Source organism: Eschrichtius robustus, chromosome 13 (assembly GCF_028021215.1).
Source record: "Eschrichtius robustus isolate mEscRob2 chromosome 13, mEscRob2.pri, whole genome shotgun sequence".
In the NCBI taxonomy this organism is placed as follows: Eukaryota; Metazoa; Chordata; class Mammalia; order Artiodactyla; family Eschrichtiidae; genus Eschrichtius; species Eschrichtius robustus.
In genome coordinates, this window is record NC_090836.1 from 87,928,096 (window position 1) to 87,955,874 (window position 27,779).

Sequence of the window (27,779 nt, forward strand, 5' to 3'; positions counted from 1 at the left end):
CCAGAATTACATTTCTCAGGATACCTTTTCTATATGGTTCTGGGTTAGAGTTGGTCAAAAAGAAACTTGTGGGCAGAAATGAGGCAGTAACCACTATATTCTTGAAGGTCATTGTGGTTAGAGGTGGTGAAACACAGTTACACAGGTATCAGCAAATTCCAGTTTGTTCGCCTCTTAACCAGTCTGTGTTCTTTTCTTACAGACAGCTTGGTTTGCTGACCAAAGGCAAACCTAAGCCCATCACCAGACACCTGGCTTCAAACTCACCGAGCTGGGCATACCGAGCTTCCAGGGTTCTCTGCAAGCTTTGATTTGTCCATCGGCACTTGTGCTTTATGATGGCTGATTAGTGTCTCTGCTCTAAGCCTCCAATTCCCCTTTATAGACCTTCAAGCCCCAGCTCTTTCCACACTGTGTAGTCCATGCTTGTAACATATTCCTTAATCCGTATTATTCATATAGTGTTCTGCTTTTTTAAAACAGATGTAAGCTATTTATTGAATATTTGCCACCAAATATTGTTAAATACATCATCTGGCAGCATATCGCTTCCAAGTTAAAATGTCAGAAACAAATACCAATATTTACAATTCTTTCAAAGGAATGTTATATGAGACATTAGACTGTAAATTTTTTGGCTTATAATTCTTAAATAAATGATAATAGCAAATAAAATCTTCAGTGCGAGATTGTGATTAAGAGACATTTTACAAAAACACAAAGTGGCAATAATACCATTCAACACCCTGGGTTAGATCCCTTCAGGAGAGACTCATAATTTATACAGTCAAACTTTAAAATTTACAGATAAAGGTAGTTCAACAGTGCCTCTGAGAAGCACATCTCTTAACGTGTACAGCCTTGAGGGCACAGTTTTGAAGGTCTGAAATACCAAGTTGGCTTGATGATTTAGTCGGTTGGCACTTATGAATACATTTATTGCCCTGCCATTTCAAAATAGATTTTCAGAGTCTGTCTGAAACTTTTGGAATACTTTAAAAATTCTTTATTTTTGGCATTCAAGTGCTATGCGGTTCTGGTATTAGTATTTCTTGAAGACATTACTCACTGCATCAAAGAGTTCTTTAATTGTACTAGGTGTATCCTTGATTGCCTTCAGAAATCTCACTCTGGTATTGATCTCAGCTGTGATTTTACTGGGACTTTGTTTAGGTGCTCCTGCCTTTTCATTTAGGTCCTGGAATTCTGGCTCTGGTTGTTTAATCACATACTCTTCCACATCAGCAGCTGCCATTCGAAGGAGGGACTAGTGGAGTTAACTTCTACATTTTTTTTCCTCTAAAATTGCATAATGACGTCTTGTGTGAAACCTGTATTTTCTTCCTGTTCTGATATGTGCAGTCTTTGTGCTGAGCCCAAGGATTTTACTTTAGTTTGTGTTATACCTCCTACTCTACCTTCTTTAAAAAGGAAAGGTTTCTCAAACAAAGAAATAGGAGCTTGACCATGTACTGTCTCAACTACTTTTGAACATGGTCTGAATAGTATAACATCTACTAGGACTTAAAGTACTAGCATTGATAATGAGAATCCTTCACATGTACAGTGTGTTACAGTTTTTAAAGTGCTTTTATATATATCAATTAATCTTCAGAATTTCCACTGCTGATGTTTATTTGCTCCCTACTGGGTACACAGCACTGCACTGGACCTTTATTAGCCTATCTAATCCTCACAATGCAATGAATAAAGTTTTCTCTTGTGGTGAAATAAAAATGTACATTTTTAAAACAGTGACCATCAAAATGCCTTTTAGGACAAAAATTGTCTTGGGAGGAAAAGGGGAATATCTTGATAAACAACTAGGAATAGAAGTTGGAATCCTAGAAGCTTGGCTATCAGCAGGAACCCAAGGAAAACAGAGAGAGATGGTCAAGAAAATGGGAGAAAATGGGCATGGGGGGTGAAGTTTAAATGTAGAAACGGCATTCAGGGAAACCTCACTGATGAGATCACGAGGAATAAGCATCTTAAGGGATTCTCAGAAAGCCAGGGGAGGATCTGGAACTTTTATGTTTGAGCTAATTTTATTTGTAGTTCAAGGAACAGAGACTCTCTAGCTGTCATACTAGTATTTATAGAGAGATAGGGAAATTGAGCCTAAAAAGAGGGGCAATTTGAGATCCTAGAGTCAGATACAAGTTTATCTTACTTGAGCTTCTGAGATGGGTCTGAGGTCACAGGCTTATGGTCCACCCCAGACACACTTGACTCCACATCCCCTCTTTTGGCTAGACCGCTTGCAGCCTCTGAGGACGGGGAGAACTCTCTGGAGCCAAAGAAGGGTTAGCAAACCTTTTCCCTGTGTCAAAGCAGAGCCAGGAGCAGGGAGACGGCCCTGTACATTCCACAGGTGAGCTTCGCGCTGAAGGAGTCTCAGCAACTGACGACAGCAATGCATGACCTTCCCCTCTCCCAAGCTAAAGAGTGGTGTCTGGAGGTTGGGGAGACAGGGGTGTCTGAGAAATATTTCCAGAATGTAAGAGGTGGGGCAAAGGTCCTGGCAATCGCTGGAAAGAAACAGGTCATGGGCTCACTGCCCTTTTCAGCCAAAGGAATTCCTAGAGGAGAGACGCAGAGAAACTTCAGCCTATAGGAATAATTGCAGACGACAATGTCCCCAAAGTTACCCAACACAGGTAACTTCTATTCTTAATTATGGGTGTTTTATTCCCCAAGCATCCAGGTTCACACAACAGGGGATGGTGGACATGCCAGACGCTTGAGTGGGACGCACTGCCTGCTGACTTTCAGGGGTTCATCCAGCCAAAGAGAGTTCCCGTGGTGTCCCTGCAGGTCCTCAGCAATGAATAAAACCAGAGGCAGCTCCCTTTGGGGACACAGCAATTTTTCAAGCGTTATCTCATTTAATCCTCATAACACATCTATGAGGCAGGTCACAGTATCATACCGATTCTACAGATAAATAAATGGAGAATAAAAGGAGTAAAATAACTTGTCAAAGGCCACACAGTCAGTCAGGTGAATCAGATCTATCTGATTTCAAAATCCATGTCCTGAACTATTTTGAGAGGATGATGAACTTTCAAAAGCTCCTCACTAGAATATGAGCCCTTGAAGGAGACGGGTGGGGTCTTACTAATCTTTACAATCTTTATCACTCCCCAAAGCACAGTGCCTAGCACACTGGTACCCTGTCAACTCATTCATTCATCAGCAGATCTTTACTGAGCCCTGCTGGGTGTCAGCACAGTATTGGTCTCTGGTGATACAGAGCATGGCAAGGTGCACAGGAGTGAGTTGACTTTCCCCAGCACTGAAAAGACAGAATAATCATGTTCCTGGGCTGACCTGATAGGGGAGGGCATACATGGATAAATAAGAGGACACACAACCTCCCACTGGGAGATGTCATGGGGTTGGACCCTGAGAAACCCTGGAAAGAAGTTCGACTCAGCTCTGGACAGTGGAGCTCAAGGTGGACCTTAGATTTCTAGTTAAGGGTAATCAGGTTCTAACACCCAGCTTGGCTGTAGGACCTGCAACTTTGGTTAGTGGAGCACGGAATAGACTCTACCTTTTGGCCAGTGGGTTTGAGAACACAGACTGCTTGTGTGCCAATCCTGGCTCTGATGCTTAGTAGCTTTGTGACCTTGAGCAAGTTGTAAGATGGGATAATAAGAGAATCACTCTTGTGACATTGTGAGGATTAAATGAGTCAATATGTTTAAACACTTAAGAGTGTATCTGTGTTAATTAGCAAATATCAAAGCAAGCATCACAGCCTGGCACCGATGTTGCATCACACGCTGCAGGATGCCCCTGCCTTCACACTGCATCCTCCAAATCTCCACACCACATTCATCAGACTCATGTACGGCCATGAAAAATGGTTGAAAGTTACCACCTTCTAGACTGTACTCAGCAGATGCAATTACTCCCCCTGTTCCCTGGCTGACTATACCACAGGTTAAGAGCGGCTTCAGAAAAGAGGAAGATGTGTCCCAAACCAGGACTAAGATGAAAAGAGCGAGGTCCATAGAGCTCAAAACTGAAGAGGGCACTCAGGCGGAGGATCATGCAAGTGCATCTGTCCATGGCTTTAAGAAGCAAAGCTGCAGGGATAGGATTTCAGCATTTGAATTACTGCTGGGTGTACAGTTTATAGAACAGTGGTTTATTTTCTAGACAAGTTGTATTCCTCAAAAGTTTTAAAAATTGAATTATAGCTTAAAAATACTAGGGGAACTTGCTACTTAAGGGAATTAACTTGTGAATGCATTTGTAGAACCAAGAATCATTTAGAGAATAACTTATTATTAATCAGAAACTGGATTGTCCCATGTTGTGTTTGGCTGCACTTCCTTTCTAAAAATTGTCATGTGTTATGCATGTAATATTTGTTTTCCTGATAGCAGAAGAAGTCAATTCATGTAAGGAAATCTTTGTTCAAGAGAAATGCAGCCTTGAGGGAAGCAAAGCATCAAAAGGTCTCAAAGAACTGCCATGGATTTTTCTACATTGTTGTATAGTAGGTACAAAATAAAATCTTTAAAAGGTGCAGCAGAGTTGTGTGAACTCTACAAGAATTATGGTCTTGCTAGGTTTTGGCCACTTGATAATTCTCCTCAAAGAAATATCTTTTATCTTTTTAAAACCCACTTTTTTTTTTTCTATTTTGTGAACATGCGTTATTGTCAAAATATTATCTTTTTCCTTCTTGAGTTCACTCTGTGGTTCTCTTTTTTAACTTCTTGAGTTGAACACTTAGTTCACTAATTTTCTCTTTCTTTTGGATATATGCATTTAAGATTACAGCATTAGCTGCATCCTCTAAGTTTTGCAGTAAGTGTTTTCCTTCTCAAGTTCTAAATATTTTAAACTTTCATTAGATTTCTTCCTTGTTTCATAACACACTATGGGTGTTTTTAAAATTTCCAAGCATGCAGATTTGGGGAGAGAAATAATCTTTTTATCTACTTATTTTGCTTTGTGGTTGAAGAATGTGGTCTGTGTAATTTCAGCTCTGGTATTTACTGAGTTTTCATTTGTGACCTTCAACAGACTCTGATTTTGTAAATTTCCATGTATCTTTGGAAAAAAATGTATTTCGTAATTGTTTTATGCATGATTCTAAATATATCAATATTTTCATCGGATCAAGTTTCATCATTGCTTTGTATATGGGAGTAATATGTTACAAATTCCCATTTAAATTACATATTGGTCAATTTCTCCTTGTAATTCATGCAGTTTTTACTCTCTGTATTTTTGAGAATTATTTTCTTAAAAGAATACAGGTTTCTGATTATATATTCCTGGTGAATATTTTCTATGTAATGATACTGTTTTGTTTTTTTGTTTTTTTTGCTAATAATGCTTTTTGTCTTAAGGGTTATTTAATTTAAAGTAATATCATTATATCAGTTATATTTTGATTTATAACTGCACGGTATATCTTTTTCTATCCTTTTATGTTAAAAAAATTCCTTATAAATATGTCTTAGGTATACCTATTATAAAAGAAACATATTACTGAATTTGTTGTTGTAGTTGTCATTTTTGCTTTCAAAGTCCAATCTAGAGATTCTAGGAAGATAGCAGTGACAGTGACATTGTAGCTTTCAATCTTAGCGAATCCCCACATTAAAGCAAACACAGCAATTAAATAGCAAAACCAAAGATCCATGGACAACATTTACCACAAAACTAGGCAACAAGGTATCTCCCCTAGTATAAGCACATGGGGACAAACCAACAACAGCCATGAGACTCACATGGTATTGGCATCTGTGCAGGAGAAAGTAGAGGGAAGTACACAAGGTTGTGTCAACTGGTGAACAGAACCCCAAAAGAGCCAATAGTTATTTACTGGGGAGCACAGTGGGTCAATTTGAGTACATCAGATGAAACTGAGAATGAATTCTCTCTCTAATACCAAGTGAGTTCAAGGAGAGCACGAAGTAAGGACTGAAACGGTTGAAGCAGTTTAATCCTTATGAACTCTCAAAACTTAAATGGATTTTCTTCCAATTAAGGAACCATACTGTGAAGAAACTACTAGAAGTAGAATAAAATTGAGCAATTAGGGAAAAGTAAGATTAAAAAAGAGAAGATTTCCACCCAAGTGGAGAAAGGAAGACAGTCAGGAAATCTTGGGAAGCAAGTGGCCATATTTTTCAACATTACATAAAAATAACAGACAAAGGAGCTTTGAGACATTAGAGAAGCTTTACTAAATCCTGCCTCAATCTAAAAGGTCAGGAAAACTAATTTCACATAAAAATGAGCAACAGAGAAGCATCAAGTTCAAATCCCGTATGAGGTTATAATAAGAAATGAGGTAACAGGGAGCACGATAATATTTTTAGAGATGATGAAAGCATCCCAGAAAAGTATGTCCATGAACAGACCAAAATGCAACTTACTATTTAAAAATTAGTCATGACATCCTACAGGATACCAGGATACCTGTACTGGACACAATTTAGAAGAAGGGAGTTTACACTTAGCATCAGACAGGCATCATGCTGCAGTGATACCTGTTATCATCCTGCCTGTAAAGAAGAGGACATGAGCTGAGGAGTGTAGCAGGTAGCCAATTTTGAATATTAAAGAACTAGTGGAGCCAGATGCAGACCTCAAAATTCATGTCTGTTCTTTCAGTGCCCATCAAGTTTGTGGGGCTTAATGCCTTATAATCAAAACTAATCCACATCACTTATTGACTCCTTTCCAAATTAAAAAGAAAAATGTTTCATGTCAAAAAAAATTTTTAAATTAGTTACAAGACATTAAGAAAATTACACAGAATATGAAAAAATAACATATATCAAAATTTTTAAAGCTGGGAACTTAAATTCTAGAACTCAGAAAAGAATTAGAAATAAAATATCCTTTAAAAATCAAGACAAAAATAGAAGGATACAGTGTGGAAAAAACACTCAGCTAACGAGCTAAAGGATAGAAGGTGGAAAAGGAATTTTTTTTTTTTATTCAAACAGAAAGTCACAAAAATTATAATCATCCTCATCAGTTCACTCAGTCCCATGTAATTAATTTTTTTGTATGTTGATCTTTTGTTAGCACTTTTATGAATTCATCAGTTTTCCATTAAAGTTCTGAAAATGCTTATTCATTAACTTCAACAGTATAGTCAGTTACCAGGAACCTGTACTTGTCAGAGTCTTTTCCATGAATTCCTTGAAGATGAAACCCTTTTATAGGAACATTTTTGCAAAAGCATCAGAGTACACCCAGAACTGTCTGTAAATGACAAAAGACTTAAAAATGACCATGGTTAAAGATTTGATGAAAGCTCATAATAATGAAATTGACAAGGAAATTTAGTTATTTCTGAGATATACATTTTAAAATAATAACTAGAATTATGACTTATAACATTATACCAGAACATATAAGATTTTTAGGAATTTCATGTAATGTCTGAAACATTTATACTAACATATTTCCATACAAATAACCCAAAGAAAGTTTAGTATACGTTTGGGTCTTTTTTTGAATTTTTGAATTTTATTTTATTTATTTTTTTATACAGCAGGCTCTTATTAGTCATCAATTTCATACACATCAGTGTATACATGTCAATCGCAATCGCGCAATTCATCACACCACCACCCCCACCCCCCCGTGGCTTTCCCCCCTTGGTGTCCATACGTTTCTTCTCTACATCTGTGTCTCAAATTTTGCCCTGCAAACCGGTTCATCTGTACCATTTTTCTAGATTCCACATACATGCGTTAATATACAATATTTGTTTTTCTCTTTCTGACTTACTTCACTCTGTATGACAGTCTCTAGATCCATCCACGTCTCAACAAATGACCCAATTTCGTTCCTTTTTATGGCCGAGTAATATTCCACTGTATATATGTATCACATCTTCTTTATCCATTCGTCTGTCAATGGGCATTTAGGTTGCTTCCATGACCTGGCTATTGTAAATAGTGCTGCAATGAACACTGGGGTGCATGTGTCTTTTTGAATTATGCTTTTCTCTGGGTATATGCCCAGTAGTGGGATTGCTGGGTCATATGGTAATTTTATTTTTAGTTTTTTAAGGAACCTCCATACTGTTCTCCATAGTGTCTGTATCAATTTACATTCCCACCAACAGTGCAGGAGGGTTCCCTTTTCTCCACACCCTCTCCAGCATTTGTTGTTTGTAGATTTTCTGATGATGCCCATTCTAACTGGTGTGAGCTGATACATCATTGTAGTTTTGATTTGCATTTCTCTAATAATTAGTGATGTTGAGCAGCTTTTCATATGCTTCTTGGCCATCCATATGTCTTCTTTGGAGAAATGTCTATTTAGGTCTTCTGCCCATTTTTGTATTAGGATGTTTGTTTCTTTAATATTGAGCTGCATGAGCTGTTTATATATTTTGGATATTAATCCTTTGTCCATTGATTTGTTTGAAAATATTTTCTCCCATTCTGAGGGTTGTCTTTTCGTCTTGTTTATGGTTTCCTTTGCTGTGCAAAAGCTTTTAAGTTTCATTAGGTCCCATTTGTTTATTTTTGTTTTTATTTCCATTACTCTAAGAGGTGGATCAAAAAAGATCTTGCTGTGATTTATGTCAAAGAGTGTTCATCCTATGTTTTCCTCTAAGAGTTTATAGTGTCCAGTCTTACATTTAGGTCTCGAATCCATTTTGAGTTTATTTTTGTGTATGGTGTTAGGAAGTGTTCTAATTTCATTCTTTTACATGTAGCTGTCCAGTTTTCCCAGCACCACTTATTGAAGAGACTGTCTTTTCTCCATTGTATATCCTTGCCTCCTTTGTCATAGATTAGTTGACCATAGGTGCGTGGGTTTATCTCTGGGCTTTCTATCCTGTTCCATTGATCTCTGTTTCTGTTTTTTGTGCCAGTACCATATGGTCTTGATTACTGTAGCTTTGTAGTATAGTCCGAAGTCAGGGAGTATGATTCCTCCAGCTCCGTTTCTTTCCCTCAAGACTGCTTTGGCTATTCGGGGTCTTTTGTGTCTCCATACAAATTTGAAGATTTTTTGTTCTAGTTCTGTAAAAAAAGGCCATTGGTAATTTGATAGGGATTGCATTGAATCTGTAGATTGCTTTCGGTAGTATAGTCATTTTCACAATGTTGATTCTTCCAATCCAAGAACATGGTATATCTCTCCATCTGTTGGTATCATCTTTAATTTCTTTCATCAGTGTCTTATAGTTTTCTGCATACAGGTCTTTTTTCTCCCTAGGTAGGTTTATTCCTGGGTATTTTATTCTTTCTGTTGCAATGGTAAATGGGAGTGTTTCCATAATTTCTCTTTCAGATTTTTCATCATTAGTGTATAGGAATGCAAGAGATTTCTGTGCATTAATTTTGTATCCTGCAACTTTACCAAATTCATTGATTAGCTCTAGTAGTTTTCTAGTGGCATTTTTAGGATTCTCTATGTATAGTATCATGTCATCTGCAAACAGTGACAGTTTTACTTCTTCTTTTCCAATTTGAATTCCTTTTCTTTTTCTTCTCTGATTGCTGTGGCTAGGACTTCCAAAACTATGTTGAATAATAGTGGTGAGAGTGGACATCCTTGTCTTGTTCCTGATCTTAGAGGAAATGCTGTCAGTTTCTCACCATTGAGAATGATGTTTGCTGTGGGTTTGTCGTATATGGCCTTTATTATGTTGAGGTAGGTTCCCTCTATGCCCACGTTCTGAAGAGTTTTTATCATAAATGGGTGTTGAATTTTGTCAAAAGCTTTTTCTGCATCTATTGAGATGATCATATGGTTTTTCTTCTTCAATTTGTTAATATGGTGTATCACATTGATTGATTTACGTATATTGAAGAATCCTTGCATCCCTGGGATAAATCCCACTTAATCAAGGAGTATGACCTTTTTAATGTGTTGTTGGATTCTGTTTGCTAGTATTTTGTTGAGGATTTTTGCATCTATATTCATCAGTGATATTGGTCTGTAATTTTCTTTTTTTGTAGTATCTTTGTCTGGTCTTGGTATCAGGGTGATGGAGGCCTCATAGAATGAGTTTGGAAGTGTTCCTTCCTCTGCAATTTTTTGGAAGAGTTTGAGAAGGATGGGTGTTAGCTCTTCTCTACATGTTTGACATAATTCACCTGTGAAGCCATCTGGTCCTGGACTTTTGTTTGTTGGCAGATTTTTAATCACAGTTTCAATTTCATTACTTATGATTGGTCTGTTCATATTTTCTATTTCTTCCTGGTTCAGTCTTGGAAGGTTATACCTTTCTAAGAATTTGTCTATTTCTTCCAGGTTGTCCGTTTTATTGGCATAGAGTTGCTTGTAGTAGTCTCTTAGGATGCTTTGTATTTCTGTGGTGTCAGTTGTAACTTCTCCTTTTTCATTCTAATTTTATTGATTTGAGTCCTCTCCCTCTTTTTCTTGATGAGTGTGGCTAATGGTTTGTCAATTTTGTTTATCTTCTCAAAGAACCAGCTTTTAGTTTTATTGATCTTTGCTATTGTTTTCTTTGTTTCTCTTTCATTTATTTCTGCTCTGATCTTTATGATTTCTTTCCTTCTGCTAACTTTGGGTTTTGTTTGTTCTTATTTCTCTAGTTCCTTTAGGTGTAAGGTTTGATTGTTTATTTGAGATTTTTCTTGTTTCTTGAGGTAGGCTTGTATAGCTATAAACTTCCCTCTTAGAACTGCTTTTGCTGCATCCCATAGGTTTTGGATCGTCGTGTTTTTGTTGCCATTTGTCTCTAGGTATTTTTTGATTTCCTCTTTGATTTCTTGAGTGATCTCTTGGTTATTTAGTAACGTATTGTTTAGCCTCCATGTGTTTGTGTTTTTACGTTTTTTTCCCTGTAATTGATTTCTAATCTCATAGCATTGTGGTCAGAAAAGACGCTTGATATGATTTCAATTTTCTTAAATTTACTGAGGCTTGATTTGTGACTCAAGATGTGATTTATCCTGGAGAATGTTCCATGCGCACTTGAGAAGAAAGTGTAATCTGCTGCTTTGGGATGGAATGTCCTATAAATATCAATTAAACCTATCTGGTCTATTGTGTTATTTAAAGCTTCTGTTTCCTTATTTATTTTCATTTTGGATGATCTGTCCATTGGTGTAAGTGAGGTGTTAAAGTCCCCCACTATTATTGTGTTACTGTCGATTTCCTCTTTTATAGCTGTTAGCAGTTGCCTTATGTATTGAGGTGCTCCTATACTGGGTGCATATATATTTATAATTGTTGTATCTTCTTGGATTGATCCCTTGATCATTATGTAGTGCCCTTCCTTGTCTCTTGTAACATTCTTTATTTTAAAGTCTATTTTATCTGATATGAGTATTGCTACTCAAGCTTTCTTCTGATTTCCATTTTCATGGAATACCTTTTTCCATCCCCTCACTTTCAGTCTGTATGTATCCCTAGGTTTACAGTGGGTCTCTTGTAGACAGCATATAGATGGGTCTTGTTTTTCTATCCATTCAGCAAGCCCGTGTCTTTTGGTTGGAGCATTTAATCTATTCACATTTAAGGTAATTATCGATATGTATGTTCCTACGACCATTTTCTTAATTGTTTTGGGTTTGTTTTTGTAGGTCCTTTTCTTCTCTTGTGTTTCCCACTTAGAGAAGTTCCTTTAGCATTTGTTGTAGAGCTGGTTTGGTGCTGCTGAATTCTCTTAACTTTTGCTTGTCTGTAAAGCTTTTGATTTCTCCATCGAATCTGAATGAGATCCTTGCCGGGTAGAGTAATCTTGATTGTAGGTTCTTCCCTTTCATCACTTTAAGTATATCATGTCACTCCCTTCTGGCTTGTAGAGTTTCTGCTGAGAAATCAGCTGTTAACCTTATGGGAGTTCCCTTGTATGTTATTTGTTGTTTTTCCCTTGCTGCTTTCAATAATTTTTCTTTGTCTTTAATTTTTGCCACTTTGATTACTATGTGTCTCAGCGTGTTTCTCCTTTGGTTTATCCTGTATGGGACTCACTGTGCTTCCTGGACTTGGGTGGCTATTTCCTTTCCCATGTTAGGGAAGTTTTCGACTATAATCTCTTCAAATATTTTCTCTGGTCCTTTGTCTCTCTCTTCTCCTTCTGGGACCCTTATAATGCGAATGTTGTTGCATTTAATGTTGTCCCAGAGGTCTCTTAGGCTGTCTTCATTTCTTTTCATTCTTTTTTCTTTATTCTGTTCCGCAGCAGTGAATTCCACCATTCTGTCTTCCAGGTCACTTACCCGTTCTTCTGCCTCAGTTATTCTGCTATTGATTCCTTCTAGTGTAGTTTTCATTTCAGTTATTGTATTGTTCATCTCTGTTTGTTTGTTCTTTATTTCTTCTAGGTCTTTGTTAACATTTCTTGCATCTTCTCAATCTTTGCCTCCATTCTTTTTCCGAGGTCCTGTATCATCTTCACTATCATTGTTCTGAATTCTTTTTCTGGAAGGTTGCCTATCTCCACTTCATTTAGTTGTTTTTCTGGGGTTTTATCTTGTTCCTTCATCTGGTACATAGCCCTCTGCCTTTTCATCTTGTCTTTCTGTGAATGTGGTTTTTGTTCCACAGGCTGCAGGATTGTAGTTCTTCTTGCTTCTGCTGTCTGCCCTCTGGTGGATGAGGCTATCTAAGAGGCTTGTGTAAGTTTCCTGATGGGTGGGACTGGTGGTAAGTAGATCTAACTGTTGCTCTGGTGGGCAGAGCTCAGTAAAACTTTAATCTGCTTGACTGCTGATTGGTGGGGCTGGGTTCCCTCCCTGTTGGTTGTTTGGCCTGAGGCGACCCAACACTGGAGCCTACCTGGGCTCTTTGGTGGTGCTAATGACAGACTCTGGGAGGGCTCACGCCAAGGAGTACTTCCCAGAACTTCTGCTGCCAGTGTCCTTGTCCCCACGGTGAGCCACAGCCACGCATCTGCAGGAGACCCTCCAACACTAGCAGGTAGGTCTGGTTCAGTCTCCTCTGGGGTCACTGCTCCTTCCCCGGGTCCCAATGCACACACTACTTTGTGTGTGCCCTCCAAGAGTGGAGTCTCTGTTTCCCCCAGTCCTGTCAAAGTCCTGCAATCAAATCCCACTAGCCTTCAAAGTCTGAATCTCTAGGAATTCCTCCTCCCGTTGCCAGACCCCCAGGTTGGGAAGCCTGATGTGGGGCTCAGAACCTTCACTCCAGTGGGTGGACTTCTGTGGTATAAGTGTTCTCCAGTCTGTGAGTCACCCACCCAGCAGTTATGGGATTTGATTTTACTGTGATTGTTCCCCTCCTACCATCTCATTGTGGTTTCTCCTTTGTCTTTGGATGAGGGGTATCTTTTTTGGTGAGTTCCAGTGTCTTCCTGTCGATGATTGTCCAGCAGCTAGCTGTGATTCTGGTGTCCTCACAAGAGGGAGTGAGAGCACGTCCTTCTACTCTGTTATCTTGGCTCCTCCATCAGGAATTTTTTTAAATCAAAGGAAATACGGGCTTTTTTAAAGTTTCAAGAGAAAGTGACAAATACAAAGATGGGCAAAGATAATCTAACATACAGATACTAGGAGTCCCTGAAGAATAAAACCAAAGCAAAGAAACAGAACAGAAAACTTTCTTAAAATTAAAAAAAAAAGTAGAAGAAGAAGATTTGAAACTACGTATTGAAACATCATACAGGGCCTTTCCTGAGGAACTTACTACAGAGTAAGTTTCAAGCAACTGAAATGAATAAATGACTAAGATTAAATAAAAGCTTGAAGGAAAGAGTACAACGTGTAGTAGATAAATGTTCTGATAACGTAAACATCGTAAACTACTTTTAAAATATGATATGGATTCAGATTGAGATATGTTATGGATCAAAAACCTAGAGCAAATGTATATTTCGTGATCAAGCATTCAAGTTAAAATTATGAACAAGTCAAAGATGTCCCATCACCACTTCTATTCAACATTATATCAGTGTTCCAAGCCAGTACAAAGTGCAAGGGAAAAAAATATACTAATTGAAAAGTAAGAAAAATGTTATAATTCAGACACGATAGTCTAAGAGGTGATATAAACTATTAGAACTAATAAGGATGCAGAAAGTCATGGATATAAAAATCAATGTTCAAAAAATTTGTGTTTCCATATATCAACAATCAGAATATATAATTTTTTCAAGATACCTTTGAAGATAGCATTGAAACCTATATGATACCTAGGAACAAATATAAGTGAAAATATGCAAGGCTTTAATGAAGAAAAAAATCATAAAACTTTGTTCAAAGACCCAAAAAGTGATTGAAATAAAAGAAGAGATATACTATGTTCATGGATGAGAAGATTTAACATCATAAAAATATCATCTCCTCAAATTAATCTATAAATTTGACATAACTTCAACTCAAACCTGACAAAAAGCTGATACTAAAATTCACATGAGAGATCAAATGGCCAAGCAATTTTGAAAAACAAGATAGTATCCTCACCCTACCAGACATCAAGATTCCTAAGAAAGTTGTAGCAATTAGGATAGTGTGGTTTTGGTAGCAGGATAGACCAAGAGAACATTGAATAGGTCAAAGAATCCAGAAACAGAAACACATAGATGAGAATTTGAACCCTGAGTCATAACTGTTTTAGTCGACTCTGTTCTAGAGTCTGGAATCAAGTATTTTGTCAGGACTCAGATTTCACTATTCTAAGATCTTGAACTGGAATTGGATCTATTCTCCTGGAATCATAACCTTGTTATACATAAAATAAATTTAAATTTCAGACTGTTCAGTTTCCATATAGGCTTTTTTAAGACTATCCATTAAGGTAGAGTGGAAAAATTTTGGCACAGAAGGCAGATGTTAATTGCAGTGTTGTCTTTTGTCAGTGGCTCATTGTTAGTGACTCCACCTTTCTTTTCTCACTTGAGGATAAAATGCAATAATATTCACAAAAGCACTTCAAAAATTCTCAGGTATCCCTCTGTCTCAGGGCCAAGTGTAATAATAATAGCTGTTGGAGGCTTTATCATGATCCAGACACTCTAATGAACATGTTATATGAATTATAGTCGTTAATCCTGGAAACAACCTTATGAAGAAAGTGCAGTTATCATCCTCATTTTATGGTTGGCACATTGAGGGTAGGAGGAATTAAATAATTTACCCAAGATCAAGGTCCATTAGCTGGGAAGTAATGGAGCTGGGACTTATATCTATGTCTGTTGAACAACAGCACCTGGTCTCTTAGTTACTCCTCCACAGTCTTTCTGTAAAATATTGTCATCGCCCTGTTTGAAACTGAACTGGTACATTTTCAGTCTTAAAATCAGAGGAAAGGGAAAACTGTATAATCTGAATTAATTAAAACCAACCAATCATCTCTCCCCAAAACATCTTTATAGAACTAAGTCAACCTTATTTTCTAATATAATTTTTAGTCTTCTGACAAGAAATGCACAGGTGACTAGCAGGCACTGCTAAAAAACAAACAAAATTTTTAAAGTGTGAGAAACTTGGAGAGGATGCTGTTTCCTGAAACAAGAGTCAACTCCTAATGCCCCGTTTATGGACCAGGTCTTACACTGACACATGAAGAAGCTCTTTTAATTAACTGGTTAGGAATTTAATATCTTCACATATGCAAGGCAAGTCGACTTGCCCAGGCAACCAGATACACCAAGCTTTGTATATTAGTTCTGCTCTTTTGGCTTTTGAATGAACCTTCTAAGTCATGGGCATTAAGGCTGTCTTAAGTAAGTGTTTTTTTTACGCCAGTGTTCTTTGGGAAAATGAGGATATGCTAACCAGTGGTGGAGAGTACAAGGTGACCGAGCAAATTAAAACTTAATAATATTAAGCGACAAGAGCCCAAATAACAAGATCCAGGAGATTAATTTGCTGAATATCATGTGGTTCTCACTAAATGTGAACAAAGAGATCTTCAGAGCCTTGCCAAAATATGAAGATAGCGATTAGGCAAACTATCCAAACGCATATCTGCTTTTGCATGGCTTTTTCAGAAACCATTTCCAAGAAGTTAAGGTGAGTTTTGCCACCTTACTAGAGTGGTAAATTTGAAGGCATGTCTTTGGTCTTAGTAACACTGCCAAATTCAGGTATTTTTTGTATTTGTCTTAGTGGTCCCCTGAACTCTCTTACGTTAACAAAACTGTGGATAGTTTTCCTAAAAATAGAATATTATTTCTTCTGATATTTGCCTTCAAGAAATTTAAGAATTGCACTTGGGATAAGCAAAACACTTTCTTACACAATTTCTTAGCTGTATCATTTACACCTTTAAATTTTTCTTAACCATTTTATTTGAGCTATGTCACCTGGGTCCACAAACTATCTCTATGAGATTACAATCACCTTAAGAGTAAGTGCTATAGTAATTCCTATTTATTTTTAAATTCTCCCATCAAAATTTATAAATGATTCTTCATGTAAAAGTTCTACAAAGCTTTTGTTTGTATTTCTTGTCTTCCATAAAATTTAACATGGATTATTACCCAGGGGAGACAGGCAGTAATTTATTCTTTGAGTGAAATTAAATTTGTTTAATTAAAAATTTTAAAGATTTTACTCTACTTTATATACCATATTTTGTAACTTTAATTTTTCCCCTCACTCAACAAATATGTATTGAGTTTGTACTATGTGCCACAAACACATTATTACTGTATTTCTCTTAAAACAATTTTTTCCACAGAATAAGATCATAGAAGTTGACAGCCAGAAGGAGCCTTGAGGGTTACTAATTCAACACACTGATTTTAGAGACGATGAGGGAATTTTTCGAGAGTTTGCAAAAGTAGTGTCAGGCCTAAGAAAAATAGCTGGTTGGTGCCTCAGTGGGAAGTAACACCCAGGTTGCTTGACTTTGGTGCCAGGACTTTCCCTTGTCAGAAGTTACTTTTTAAATTTTCTAGTATGTTTATAGATGAGAAATTCATCAGAATATGCCATTTATTGTACCTGAAAATGGTTACTGGTTGCTGCTTGTCACAATGACTCTACTGTAATAGAAGAGAAATAAGCCTATATTAAGAATGTTTATAATCACAGTCAAGAAACATAAAAGTATTTGTACCCTTTGATTCAATGATTCTACTTTTAAGGATTTATCCTGGGGAAACCATCAGAGATACAAACAAAGATTCAGGTACAAGACTCTACTTCAGGCTTTTTATCAAAAGTCTAACCACAAATTACGTGACACCTCATGGCAGAATATTGTACAGTTTCAAAGGATGTGTAGTCATGCCACAAAACTTAGTATAATGTTAAGTTTTAAAAAGGTAAAATTTCACACAGTCTAATTTCAGTTTAGTAAAATGAAATTAGATGTGTGCAGTAGTGCATTCTAGTCTGAAGAAAATAGACTTAAACTCATAACAGTGGTTATTTTGGAGTAATAAGATTATCAGGGATCTTAATTTTCTTTTGTTACTTTTTCTGCATATCCAATTTTATAAAACAAATTTGTATGCATGTACACTAAGGAGAGTGAAAAGGAGTATTGTCATAAAAAGAATACCTCTAGTCAAGGTAGGCCCAGCAGGTGGCCAAACTGAACAGACACCGACAGGGAAAAAAAAAAAGTTGATTTAAGTGAAGCCATAATACCTCTCTATTTTAAATTTTTTAATGATCTCTTCACTTCTGGCTTGCCACAGTTATCATTCCTTTCTGGACTGAACTTGAAGACCCTTGGTAGTCTGGTCACATATTCCTAGCAAGGAGTCCCCTGCCACACACTCTCAGCCTTACCACCCTAACCTGCATTTGAGATCATAAGGTGAACCCCATCACGCCCCTACATAACGATTTGTAATCCCAGGTCATCCCATATAATCCAGACTCTGCTCCCTATATGTCTCTGCACACCCCCTAGTCTGACCCAATCTCTCACACCCCTTCATGGCTCCAAACCCTTCCATTGCAGCCTGGTGGGGAGGCTGCTTGGTCAGCAGCAAAATATTCTACATTGCCAACCTCTTCTTCGAGCGTCTCCTTCACTTTGTCCTTTAACTGAAACCTGTCTCCTGGGGCCATTCCTTGCTAGGGAGGAATGGGCATTTCTCTCCCATCCTCTACCACCTGGCGTGAAGTGGGTTACATGTCCTCTGTGTTTTTCACTTGCAAAACATGTGTCCTCCCCTTCTCCATAAAAACCAGTTTTTGTGAAGCTCATACCACCAGAACATACCCTATCTTGGAAATATATTTATTTAATGTTCTGCATTGTTAGCTTCAAACCTGAGACTGATGATGCTTCTAAAACGTATACCTAGAGTAAACCCACACTTAAAAGGTTCACCTGGCTTTAAGTCACAATGTGCTGCAGCACTGCAGCTGTAAAATGAATTGTCATTGGTATCCATTGTAAAATGAACCAAATGTTCTCCATAGATGATGCTGAAATGGTCAGAAGAGCGACAGGTTTAATTCAGAGTGCGTTGCCCGTTTGACTACTGTGTCCTAGAGGGTTAAGGAAGGAAATGAGCCACCAACCAGTCAGGACAAAGGAAAAGCCCTATGGACTGTGGCAGCCGCAGTCCCCAGCACCGTCCAGGCACACAGTAGACCCTCTGTACATATTTATTAGCTGACTGACTAATGGGTTTTAATGCCATTCCACACATTCCAAACTAGTTCAGCCTATCAATTCCTGTATCGATTCCTGATATTTCCCATTCAACAATCCACAACTTATCATGTTATCTGATCTTTTGATTTGACTGGTTTACTTAAAGACTGGAATTTGTAGGGCCTGACCCATAGAAAAATAGAAAACAAGTGGACTTAAGAGCAAAAAAAAAAAAAAAAAGTTTATTTATAACTCCAAAATTAAAGTCTGAAGCTAAAGCACGCTCTGATAATATGAGGCTTTTGTTTGATTGGATGATTAGTTTCAGCTACTATGGTTTCTCCTCCCCCCCTCTTATCTATGGGGCTACCTTTGCAAATGGCCCCAAGCAACATTGTCACTCATTCTTTGAAACAGTTGTTTTCCTTCAGCAAATATTTATCTAGTGCCTACTACGTGCTGGGCACTATGCTAGGTGCTAGACTAGTACAAACAAGACTGATAATGCCCCTGCCCTGTATGCCTTCTACCAAAGTGGCAGGTAAGTGCCCTATATATTTTGATTCTATTTCATTCTATTCTATTCTAACAGACTTAGACTTACATAATAAAATAATAACAAATATTATTTCAGTAGCAATTTTTAATTAACAAAGTATTTTCACAACCAGTATCTTTTTTTTTTTTTTTTTTTACAACCAGTATCTTATTTGATGCTCAGAAAAAGCTCCGTGGGAGGGTGTGGAGAAAAGGGAATCCTCCTGCACTGTTGGTGGGAATGTAAGTTGGTGCAGCCACTATGGAGAACAGTATGGCGGTTCCTTATGAAAACTAAAAATAGAACTACCATATGACCCAGCAATCCCACTCCTGGGCATATATCCAGAAAAAACTATAATTCAAAAAGATACATGCACCCCTATGTTCATAGCAGCACTATTCATAATAGTCAAGACATGGAAACAACCTAAATGTCCATCCACAGATGAATGGATAAAGAAGATGTGGTACACATATGCAATGGAATGCTACTCAGCCATAAAAAAAGAATGAAATAATGCCATTTGCAGCAATATGGATGGAACTAGAGATTATCACACTAAGCGAAGTAAGCCAGAAAGAGAAAGACAAATACCATGTGATATCACTTATATGTGGAATCTAAAATATGACACAAATGAACTTACCTATGAAACAGAAACAGATTCGCAGACATAGAGAACAGACTTGTGGTTGCCACGGGGGAGGGATGGAGTGGGAGTTTGGGGTTAACGGAGGCAAACTATTACATATAGAATGGATAACAATAAGGTTCTACTGTATAGCACAGGGAACTATATTCTGTGATAAACCATAATAGAAAAGAATATTTTTAAAAAAGAATGTATATGTATGTATAACTGAATCAATTTGCTGTACAGCAGAAATTAACACAACATTGTAAATCAACTATACTTCAAATGAAAAAAAAAAAAGCTCTATGGGGTAGGAAAAGGGGACTAGTTTTACTGATGTATTTTACAGATGACACCGTCAAGACACTGAACGCAATGACATTAGCGGACGTTGTTCCTAAGGGACTGAGACTCACATGGGGTGGGGGACCTGGGACAAGGCAGGGGCGAGGGCACGAGCTAGCATCCAGTGGGGAAAAGAGAGTCCATACACACTACCCACCATCACTGTTTGGCAATCTCTTAGGCTGGTTTATTTGTTCATTTTTGACTTTTACAGGACACATGCTGCTGCAACAGTTCTATTTATCACCATGCCTGAACCTCTTGCCTTGGGAGGTCTGTTGACCAAGGCTACCGTGGTCATCTTAAACAGATATCCTCCTCACTGGCATTTGGTGGGAACACCCCTCTCACCAGGTAACTTACCAGCCTCGCAAGCAAAGGACATGATCTTTGCCCAGACAAATTTACCAACATCACCTGCAGTAGTGTTTACACCCCTTGAAGACAGACACTGTGGATTCCTTTTATGAACTTCTATGAAAAGCTTCTAAGAGCATTAAACAAGTGCATTATTGAAGAGGTCTCTTTAAGATCAAGTCACGATAATTACACAGAAGAATATATTTTCATTTGGAAAGGATACCAAAGTTCTGAACACTAGATACCCAAAATAGAAGGAGGAAATCCCATGAAACAAAATCCTCAGGACCAATTGTATTTATGTCTGTACCTTTATGTTATTAGGTAGCTAGCCCAGCCCTGGACTGTCCAGCCGAGGGCTACCATTCAAGAGGACGTGTAGGCACTCTGCTCCCCAATGAGTCAGAGTGGGAGATTTCTACTAGGTTATCTAGTCTGGTCAGCCCCTTATGCAAGACTTTTTTTCTCTTCGGTTAAAGGAGCGATATTTGTATCCCTTTGTGGTTTTTAAATTCTGAAGAAATCCAAAGAAATAACAGAAAAACAAAAAAAAACACCAAAGCAAGGGAGTGTCAACTTGGTCAAGATAAGCATGTGCAAAAGCAGGGGCTGTCGCTTCCATTTCCTCTCTAGATCTGGGGGTGAACAAAAGCAGCCGTCAGATGCAGCCCAAGTTAATCTTGAATGTTTCTTGCTTAATTTGACTATTTAAACTTTTTAATTTGTTTTTTTTTTCTCTTCTACATCTTAAAAGAAGAGTAGAGTATTTTTAGATTAAAGAAATACCATATTTTGTGAGCAGGTGGAGAGCTAGAAAATTCCAGTCACCAGGTGTCATACTATCAAACAGCACACCAGGTGTAAAAAGTGGAAAAATAACCTTCTAGGGTATCTGGGGAAAATTCCAAGAAAGGCTAGACAGTGATTATCCTAACCCCTGGCAGCCATTTTGCTTTGCAACTTGACTACAAAGAAAATATGACTATTAAAAAGAGATGTGCTAATGAGGGACACTTTCAAATTCAAATCCAGGAGGAAGCCGACAGAGAGCAGAGGAGAAGCCAGGAGTACCTGCTTTCGGCATCATTGGCTTTTTCTCTCGTTATTCTCCAGCTGCCATGTTCATCCGTCCTTCACTAGCTGGTGGAAATCCTGCATAGCCTTCCAGCCTCAGATAAGACATCATCCATTCCAGGAAGGAAGGACATCTGGTTCCAGTCAATTCACCAACACTGTGCCAGCTAGTGAGGGGTCAGTAGCAATGAAGATAGATACTGGCCTCAAATTGCTGGGCATCTCATGGAAACAGAGATGCCACGCATCCAATGAACAACAAATTGATGGAATACCCAGCGTGGGCCAGGCACTATTCTAGCAACCCACATTCACATGGGTAGCTATCAAGGCCCAGTCCTCAGGAACAAAAGACAGTTGTAATATGTGTACCTGTATGAATTTATGCGACCATAAGCACGCAAGCGGTATTGCAGTTATTTATAAAAAGAATTAGAATTATTTCTAAAAATAACAATAAATACTGTTTCTATAGTAATTTACAGCTTACAAAAGCACTTTCACATCAGGATCTTATTCAATGCTCACAAAAGCCCCATGGGGTAGGGAGGACAGCTAGTTTTAATGACGTTATTTTACAGGTGACAAAAGCACAAGGAGTAAGCAGGTGGGGTATACTTAGAAACACGTGAACTGAACTAGAAACACTAAATTCAGGAAGGGGTTACCTTTAGAGATCCAGGAAGGGTAAAGAGTAGGATGGAAAAAGGGAACTGAGGTGACTTTAAGTTTATCTGCAACATTCTATGTATGTTATTTAAATAAAATACAAAGCAGAAGGGGCAAAAGGTGAACTTTAATTAATTCTTTCTGATGAATAAAGAGTTTTTCCTCTATTAGACTCTGCTTTTCTGCATTTTGAAATATCTTTTCAAAAAAACAAAGAAGGAGGAATATGCAACAAAAAAGGAACTAATAGCCTTTAAGAATATTTATACTCCCCTCTGTTTTCATCACATATTACAAAACTCAAATGTGATCACAGAAGTGGAGATTCTAGCCTAGTAATAGCAACAAGCATGTATAAACTATCCATTCCTTTTATTTTCTTTTTCGTTCTTTTTCTTTGCTTTTTTTCTTTCTTTTCTTTTCCCCTATACTCAGCAATTAAATTATTCTAAATTATTCTGTTATTTTATATAACACTTAGAGCAAGTTGTTTAAATGTCTTCATCCATTCATAGATTAGAGTGTCCTGAAGGCAGGGCCTTTGTCTCAGTCACCCTTGCGTATTTCAGGGACTGACATCACATCTAGTTAACAGGTACATAATAAATGTTTGCTACAGAACACACACACACACACACACACACAAACACACAGGGGACTTAATTCTAAATGGTAGTAGCAGTACCTGTTTCATTTATTTTTTAGCGCCCTGCTCTTTCATTAGGATTCAGTAATTTAAAAAAAGAAGTAATTTTTTAAAGAAACACCACCACTCAGGATCAAGTCACAATGTCTTTTAAGTGTGGCTGTCTGAATTACAAGTCCCCCTGAACTTGTAAGCAAGATTTGGTTGCATTATACTTGGAGAAAAATGAGGACTTGGTATTGATTTTTTTCCGCCTTGATCCAAAGAGAGTGCAGGTGTTTAAGCACTTATGAAACTGATTGACTCCCCTCTAGCAGCCAATTGATAATAAGTTTAAGGTTCAGAGTGAGGTTGTAAAAGGTTTGATTATATTAACAATACTAATAGTCATGGGTTCATAAATCTTAAGAGAAAGGATGCATATGTCACATATAATGCATGACAAAGTTGTTCCTTTATCATGGATAACTCACTATTGTGCGGAGGCCTAGTTGATCAGCTATTCCATTATTTGAATAAGTATCTGATGTCTTGTTTTCTTTCAAGAAGGCAGGTGCAGGATGAAGCAGGAAGCCTGCCAAGAAAGATGATAAATTACCATTTGGTGCTGGCGACCAGGGCTCTACGATTGCAGGGCTGCCAGGAATTAAGAGGGAGAATAACCAGAAACGAGGAGGGAAATGACTTCTGACTACAACTTTAGAGGTGTTTGCTTTTTGTCCTCATTATCTTTGCGGTATTTTAAGGGTCTCTGTTAGTTTTGTAACCTGCAAAATGAAGTGCTGTTTTAAAACAACCGTACACAACCTCAAAATATTATATTACACCTGCTGAGGTCAAATACTAAATGATAGTTGAGAGAGAACTGATCAGTGGAAGCAAATAAATGGCCTAAGTAGACAAATGACATGGTAAAGCAAAGGTGCAGTGTGGCTGCAGCTTTGTTTGGGAGGGACCTGCACTCTGTAGCGTAACTTTGTTTGGGCTGAACTCCCGGGAAGTATTCGGCCCCAAGCCAAACTGAACACAGGTGTGCTTGGGTTGCGTTTCACCCTCCAAAACTCTGAAGAATTAAAAAATAACAATAGTAATGATCATAATCACAGTTTTTGGAATAAGTCTGTTCCGTGAACATCTCCTGCCTACAGGTTATCTTTTCTGCTATCCAAGTTTATAATTCCGTGTTTAATATTCACGCAATGACAATTGGAATCACCATTGGCCATGGCTGTTCTTCATTTATTAAATTCAACCAGGATTTATTGAGCACCTAAAAAGTCCCTGGCACTCAGCTGGGTGTTAGGGATATACAGATAGAAGACCCAGCCCCTCTGAAGTCATGGTCTAGTTGGGGAGGAACAAATCCAGGGCAGTGTGCTCAGCAATATGGTAATGATACAGGGAGCGTAATGGGAGGGCCCCTGGGGAGCCAGGCAGGCTCAGGAAAGGGCTTCCAGGAGTGGTGACATCTGAACTGGGAAAGGGTCGGGGGTGGGTAGTTACTCGAGGTACTGGGGAAAGAATGAGCTAGAGATGTAGAGGTGAGCAACATAGCCCTTTTCAACACTCCAGCTTTCTGAAAGTGGGGATGGCAAGATGTGAAACTAGAGGTTCTCAGGAGAGGCTCTCCACAAAGGATTCTGGATTTCAGATTAAGGAGTTTGGAATTTATTCTGAAATTAATGAGATGTCCCTAAAGGACTTTGAGCAGGGGAGCCATGTGATCCATTAGCATTTGGCAACAAATATTTACAATACAATGTGGTGGGCACTCTGACAGAAACATGATCTAAGTACTATGCGAACACAGAAAAGCAGTTCTTTACTGTGGGTATGGATTGGGGTATGTCCAAGATGGGTTTTAGAGGATCAGTAGGAGTTCACCATACACAAAGGGAATAGATAGCATCTCTACTAGATGAGAGTGGTGAGGGGAGAGATTGAGAGAGAGAGAAGGAAAGAAAGAGAAAAAGAAAGAGAAAAGGAGAGAAAGAACAAGAAAAATAAAAGAGAGAAAAAGAAAAAAATTTCAACAGAGTTTTGAAAAACTAAAGAGAACCTCAGATTAGACTTTGATTATCGGTTTTCTGTTTATAATCATTTAGCAACATCTAGATCTTACCAATGAAAAGAAATCCAAAACATGTCAGATGATAAATAAAAGGAGTTGTAACCATTTCTCACTTTATCAAAACTAAACTTGTTACCATTCTTCAGTTATGGCAATATCTGAGTGAGATAATTTTGACAGTTTCCCAGAGCAAGGTAGCAAAGAATTATGAAACAGAAGACAAAAACAAGGAGCCAGAAATATGATTTGTATTATTTGCTTGGCCAGGGACAAAGCAGTAATTCTGGAAATATTTATCTGTTTTTTGTTTTTTTTTTTCTCAGCTCTAAACAGCATGACGGCACCTTATTATGTGTCACAGAAGAGCTATGTAACTTTATGCAAGCCACAGTGGCCTGCCCTGAAAAGCTGGGTGCTGGGTGGGCTCCTCTCCATTTGGGGTTCAGCACCTACACCTGTCATTTGCACTCTAAATTGATAATCAGTTGTTGCCACACTTCAAGTACAACCATAGATTAACGACAACAACCAGACAAATAAGCCACATTGAAATAGTCATTCTCGGGAAGATACAATGTTCAGATGCAATTTCCCACAGAGGTGAGACCAAATCCACTCTTTACATTTCCCTTGTGTCCTAGACTGTGGCTTTGAATCAGAGTGAGAACAGAAAAGTGCAACAGAGAGAAAAGAGACCCATCTGCTGGGCAGCTGGGTCTGCCCCTTACCACTTGGATGACTCCAGCAAGACACTGTCTCTGAGCCTTGGTTTACTCATCTGTAAAATGGAGACAATAATGTCTATTTCACTGGATTTTTATGAGAGAAAAGGAGATAGAGTAAGTAAAGCACTTAGAACTGTGACTAGTGCTTAGAAAGGGTTAAGTAAACGGAAGCTCTAGTAGAATGACCACGAGGCTGGATTGCTCTGACCACGAGGAAGAGAAAGGACACTGGAGGATGTGGGCATTCATGGCCTACGGATCCCCACTCAAATTCTGTGCCTGACACTTATCACTAGGAAGTGCATTGCAATGGTCTGATTTGTTTCCACCATGCCAATACCTTTTGATAACTTTTTCAAAATAATTCTTTCAAAAATAAACACAGCACTGAATACTGGCCACACGGTGCTCTACCTGCCACCCTAATGCTGGAGGGCATGTCTTAACAACATAATTTCAGCTCCACCAGCAACCCTGTGTTGTGCTGGGCTCGTCACTTAACTGTCCTGGCACATTCTCCCACCTACGAAGTGAAAGGTGTGGACTCTCTAATTTCATGATTGTACCTCTGTCGAACTTATTAATCTTCAGGAGGCAGTGTCTAGAGATCTCAGAGGTGAGAATAGGAGGTGGTATGGGAATAGGACGACTCATTTGAGCATGGCTTTAGGCAGTGCCGTGGAACAAACACAGGTAAGAAGAGGAACACACTCTGCTGGGACAAAACATTGACCTTAACTGTGGTATACTTAGTTTCCGAGCCTCGTAACTGTGTTGACCTTAAAAGAGACACAGCCAGTCTGCTCAGTTTAACCGTGTTTAAACCAAGGAAGGGGATGCCAAGAACAGAGTGCTTACTACGTGCCGAGGGCTGTGCTGAACCATTGCGTCCCCACGGCAGCCCACTGGACAAACTGAGGCCCAGGAGCGATCTCTCACATTCATGAAGATCACGCAGCTCGTCAGCAACGATCCCAGGCGTCTGCCTCTGAGGTCTGTGCAGCCAGCCATTAGGTTGAATTGCCCCTCGTGAGAAACTGTTCTGAAAACTTGATCTCATTTAATGCATTTTCGATAAAAAGCACCCTTATGTTCTAACGCACTGCCTCTGACACCTGAAAACAGAGACTGCATGCAGTGGGGTTCATTTTCCTACAGCAAATCGACTCATAGGAAATAGTGTAAGGTCAAGACTAGATAGAACTGCAGACCTTGAATCACTGAAAGTCTCTCTCTCTAAAGAGAATTTAGAGACCCGTGAGTCTGAACTCCTCCTTATACACAGGAGAAAAGTAAAGCCCAGGGAGGTAAGTAACTTAGTCCTCCGGACACAGCTCATGAGAGGCCACAGTGAGAAGGACAGTGCAGGCCTCCTGACCAGCTTAGCATGTGACCTGCCTTCTCTGTCTCTTGACTGTCACCCAAGCGTGCCTTCTCCTTAAGTACTTTTCCGGGCTCTCCGCTTCCAATAAACCACAAGTTCATTATATGCACACGTCAAGTCTCATTTGCTCATTTGTTCCAGTTTATTTTTATGCTACCTGCGTGTTCCCAGCAGACACGAAGCAGAGGAATATTTTTAACACAGGTTGTTTTGCTCCACCTCCAACACCTGATGATGTTTAGCTGTTAGGACATTAGTCATTCCTTCTGTGCTGGTGGGACTCAGTCTCTGACCATCTGGGAGCTGGAATTCATGTTTCCAGCTTAGATCCACCAGCGACCCACTGGGTGACCACTGGGAAGCCTTGCCCAGGTTCAGTTTGATAAGAGAAAGAGTATGACTCTCCTCTTCCACTTAGGGTCACTAAGGTGTAAAAAAAAGGTAATAACAGAAGAATAAGAATGTGTTCTCTGTACATAATATACTATCTAACTAAAACGATAAATATTTAATGGACATCAATGATTGCTTTTAATAGTTAGGTTAAAAATAAACACAGCATTACATATTGGGCGTACTCTACTGTAATGGAGAGTGTGCCGCTCTGCTAGAGGACACATCCTAACTGTAATTTTAACTCCATCACCAACCCTGTAATCTTGAGCACATCATTTAAGTCTCTTGGCATATTTTCTCCTCTATGAAATGAAAAGTCTGGATTCCTTAATACCTAACGTCATGACTAAAAATCTGTCTAGTTTATTAATATACAGGATGCTGTGTCTAAAGGTCTAAGACTAAGAATAAGGCAGTGGTATGGGAA

General features: G+C 38.5%; 1 pseudogene; it reads right to left on the reverse strand.

Moving 5' to 3' along the window:
* Positions 1-787: 787 nt before the first annotated feature.
* LOC137775853 (programmed cell death protein 10 pseudogene) lies at positions 788-26,226 on the reverse strand (annotated as a pseudogene).
* Positions 26,227-27,779: the final 1,553 nt, after the last annotated feature.